Source organism: Hevea brasiliensis, chromosome 11 (assembly GCF_030052815.1).
Source record: "Hevea brasiliensis isolate MT/VB/25A 57/8 chromosome 11, ASM3005281v1, whole genome shotgun sequence".
Lineage (NCBI taxonomy): Eukaryota > Viridiplantae > Streptophyta > Magnoliopsida > Malpighiales > Euphorbiaceae > Hevea > Hevea brasiliensis.
This window is the reverse complement of record NC_079503.1, coordinates 99,161,244-99,166,243: the sequence shown is the minus strand read 5'-3', so window position 1 is coordinate 99,166,243 and position 5,000 is coordinate 99,161,244.

The following is a 5,000-nucleotide window of genomic DNA, read 5'->3' as shown; positions in this document are numbered from 1 at the left end:
CTATGTGAAGGGTTTCTCTAAACACTCACTTGCATTGCATGTCCCAAAATGAATGCCCTATCACCTATTTATAGTGGTGCCACCTCCTTGGGGTTGTGGCTAGAATGTGCTGGAGGCTTCTAGAGTTTTCCCTTGTTGGTTGGTTGATGGTGGAGCATTCTGGAAGCCTCTTGCATCTTCTGGGGCGTGCTAGCCCGTTCTAGGCCCTTCCAGAGGGCGCTGGAGCATTCTGGGCGAGTCTGGTAGGCTCTGGAAGCTTCTGGAAGGCGCTGGGGCGCGCTGGAGCGTGCTGGAAAGCTCTCGCAGGCGCTAGAGGGATTCGGCCCATGTAACCTCGTTTGAGTCTTTGGTAGGCTGCGGATTCGTCTTTGGGCGTAACTCCCTCGCCCATGCTGCTGGCTAGGTGGCCACCAGATTGGCTTGTCCCTTGGGCAGGTTGTCCCGATCCTTCGGTGGCGCGAAAAATTGGGGCGATTTGTGTGGGGAACCTTCGGTAGGCAACATTCTCCCCCACCGAATCTAGCGACGTCCTCGGCGCTCGGCTATCTTCGTATGCGGCAATTTTATCCTTGAATTGCCATAGGTCGTCCAATGGTTCCCAACTAGCCTCGCTGTCGGGTAGCCCCTTCCATCTTACTAACAGCTCCCGAGTAGGTGCTTTGTGCCCATGATGCACTACTCGGTCGGAGACAATCTCCTCAACCTCCTTCGAGTATTGTATGCGAACCCCTGCTGGTGCTCTAGAGGAGATTGCTCTTTCGGGGTCTTCATGGTCTTCCACGAATGGCTTGAGCAGGCTGACATGAAAGACCGGATGCATCTTCAAATTGGGTGGCAGGTCCACCTTGTAGGCTTGCTTACCAACCCGTTTGATAACGGGGAAAGGACCCTCGTACCTCCTTAAGAGTCCTCGATGCTGTCCCGCTGATCCTTTGCCATGCTGGTAGAGTTTCACCAGCACTAGGTCCCCGTCTTGGAACTCTCGTGGGCGCCTCTTCTTATCAGCCCACTTCTTCATGCGCTTGGCTGCCTTGGAGAGACAAGCTCTGGCTGCCTCTTGTTGCTCTTCCCAGCTCCTTGCAAACTTGTAGGCTGCTGGGCTTACTCCTTTGTAGCCGATAGCCACCTTGTTGGGGGTAATCGGTTGCTGTCCCGTGACAATCTCGAACGGGCTTCGGCCAGTGGACTCACTTCGGAGCAAGTTGTATGAAAATTGGGCAACGTCAAGCAGCTTAGCCCAATCCCGCTGGTTGGCACTTACATAGTGCCGAAGATACATCTCGAGCAAGGCATTTATCCTTTCGGTTTGCCCATCCGTCTGGGGATGCATTGCTGTAGAGAAGTTTAACTCCGTCCCCAGTAGCTTGAACAGCTCAGTCCAGAACCGTCCCGTGAATTTGGAGTCCCGATCACTGATGATCGTCTTGGGCAGCCCCCAATACTTGACCACATGCTTGAGGAAAAGTTGGGCTGCTTGTTCAGCAGTGCAGTCCTTTGGTGCCGAAATAAAGACTCCATACTTGGAAAATCGGTCCACCACGACCAGAATACATCCGCTGCCTTCGGATTGAGGAAGTCCCACAATGAAGTCCATGGAAACACTTTCCCAAGGCTTCTCCGGAATGGGCAGCGGCTCCAATAGCCCTGCAGGATGCTGGTGCTCTACCTTGTCTTGTTGGCAAACAAGGCAAGATTTTACGTAGGCCTCAATGTCATCCCTCATTCGAGGCCAGAAGTAGGCATCCTCCACCAAAGCTGCTGTCCGCTGGATGCCAGGATGTCCCGCCCATCGGCTATCATGGCATTCCCTCAATATTTCCCGTCGCAAGTTGCCATGTTGAGGCACGTAAACTCGGCGTCCCTTGTTGAGAAGCAGTCCGTCTTCCAGCCAAAACCTTCGGGTTTTGCCCTCCTTGACTAAGGAAACATAACTCTTGGCTGTAGGGTCATGCTCTAGCCCTTGCTTGATCCTTTCCAACAGATTGCTAGTGGGTTGGCTAATGTCAGCCAACTCCCCTTTGCGGCTAAGAGCATCTGCTACGAGATTAGCTTTGCCCGGCTTGTATTCCATTTTGAAATCGAATTCAGCCAAGAAGTCTTGCCATCTAGCCTGCTTGGGAGAAAGCTTCTTCTGTGTTTGGAAGTAGCTAGTGGCCACATTGTCTGTTTTGACAATGAACTTGCTGCCAAGGAGATAATGGCGCCAAGTGCGGAGGCAATGGACTACTGCCGACATCTCCTTCTCTTGGACGGTGTAGCGCCTTTCGGTGTCATTGAGCTTTCGGCTTTCGAAAGCGATAGGATGCCTTTCTTGCATAAGAACACCACCGATGGCGAAGTCGGATGCATCCGTATGCACCTCAAAAGATTTCCCATAGTCGGGCAGATTGAGCACCGTTTCTGCCACAATTGCACCCTTTAAGTCTTCAAAGGCGTGCTGGCACTTACTAGACCAGTCCCACGATTGGCCCTTCTTCAGCATGTCGGTGAGGGGTGCTGCAATGGCGGAATACCCTTGTATGAACCGCCGATAGTAGTTGCATAGCCCAAGGAATGACCTCAGCTCGGTTATTTTGGTGGGCGGCTCCCATTCTTGGATAGCCCTCACCTTGGAAGGATCCATCCGTAGCTTGCCTCCTCCAATGATATGCCCTAGGAATGCCACTTCCTCTTGGGCAAAGGAGCACTTCTCCTGCTTGACATAGAGCTCATTGGCCCTTAAGGTGCTGAACACCTTTCTCAAATGTTCCACATGCTCCTCCAAGGAATTACTATAGATGACAATATCATCTAAGTAAACTACCACAAATTTGTCAAGATAAGGAGCAAGTACCTTGTTCATGAGGGTACAGAAAGTTGCCGGTGCGTTCGTCAAGCCGAAAGGCATGACTAGAAACTCGTAAGATCCATACCGAGTTACACAAGCTGTCTTCCCTTCGTCACCTTCGGCAATGCGGACCTGGTAGTACCCCGAGCGCAAATCCAGCTTCGAAAATACCTTGGCTTGGCCCAGCTGGTCGAACAAGTCGGCTATGAGAGGAATAGGGTACTTGTTCTTGACAGTAATCTTGTTCAATGCTCGGTAGTCTATGCACAACCGAAGTGACCCATCATGCTTCTTTTGGAACAGCACCGGTGCTCCATAAGGTGCCTTGGAGGGCCTGATGTATCCAGCATCAAGTAGCTCCTTCAGTTGTCTCCTCAGTTCTTCAAGCTCTGGGGGAGACATGCGGTAGGGGGCAAAGGCTGGTGGTTTTGCCCCGATTTCCAGCTCGATCGCGTGATCAACCTCCCTTCGTGGAGGCAATTTCTTCGGAAGCTCGGATGGCATGATATCCTTGAATTCCTTGAGCACCTTCTTGATCGGAGTGGGGATAGATGCTCCCCCACCTTGCTGTCCTTCATCCTCCTTGAAGGCAGCTAGGAATGTTGGCTCATTCCTCTTCAGCCCCTTGGATAGCTGCATGGCCGAAATAACATTGCCCTTGCCATTCTCCCTCTTTATTGGCACATAGTAGGGCTGTCCATGTTGCATGATGCACATGGTGTCTGCATAGGGGACCAGCAGTGCTTGCACCTCTCGCAAGAAATCGATCCCCAAATACATCTTCTTCTCGTTGAGTGGGGCAATGGTGATATCAACCTTGCCTTGCCATTGCCCAATCTGCAGGCTTACATTCCTCGCAACTCCGGAAATGGGCATGCTTTCAGCAGTCACGCCCTTAACTGACCCTTGCCCCTTCTCATAGGGCAGCTTGATTTCATCCGCAAGTTGGGTGGACATGTAAAGGGTGTCCGCACCAGTGTCCACCAATGCTACCACGGGTGTGCCTTGGACACCAGCTTCTACCAGCATTCGGCCTTGGTTTTGTCCCTTCACCTTGGCCTTGATTGCACTAAGCAATTGCAACGAGGCAACATGCCTCTCCTCTGGTGGTTCGGTTTCCTCAGAAACCAGGGCAGCAAGCTTGCCCCTTTTGGGACACTCAAATGCTCTATGAGGCCCATTGCAGATAAAGCAAGTAAATTTGGCTCTAGGAGACTCACCTTCTTTCTCCTTAGCCTTGTCCCTCGCCCCTTTGTTCCACCGGTTGTCCTTGCCCTGCTTGGACTTGTCTCCACCTCCGGTTTTGTGGCCTCGGTCTGGTTTCTTCCCCTTATCCTTGCTGGGCTCCTTCCTCTTGAATTCGATAAGGGATTCAGCAGCTGCCATTGCAGTGGCAAGGTCTTGCACACCTCTACGCTGAAGCTCCATTTTAGCCCAAGTCGAGAGGCCATCAAGGAAACAGAATAGGGCGTCCTTCTCCCCCATGTCCGGGATTTCCAGCATTAGTTCGGAAAACTCTTTCACATACTCCCGGATAGCACCCTCCTTGTGCTGGAGGCGCCTAAGCTTGGCCCGAGCCTCACTTTCGGCATTCTCTGGGTAGAACTGCCTTTTCAGTTCCTTGGTGAACTCTCCCCAAGTGGAGATTGTGCAAGTCCCCTTCTTGATGTCTTCACTACGCCTTCTCCACCATACGGTTGCCACATCGCCGAGATAGAGGGGAACAGTGCGGAGCTTTACGGCATCCTCGGTGATGCCTACTGCCTCGAAGTACCTCTCCACATTCCATAAGAAATTATCAATCTCGCGAGCATTCCGAGCACCGTTGTAGGCCTTCGGTCTTGGCGCATCCACTCTAGCGCCATGAGCTACCCCGCTGGTTCCAACACCACTGACCAGCGCTGTCTTGCACAATGCAAGCTCCTCCTCTAGCTTGTCTACCTTCTCCCGGTAGGCAAGTAGGATTGCCTCCATGGCTTGATCCTTCTTCGACAGGACGTCCACTGCTATGTTGAGAGCCCCTTGCATCTCAGCCCTCAGCTCAACCTCGTCCCCCTTGGACTCGAGCTCAGTGAGACGCATATCAAGGTCGTCGCTCCTATCCCTTTGCTCCGACACAATGCCCTCCAAATGGGCGAGTCTCTCCTCCAACGCAGTAATGACATCTCGGGAT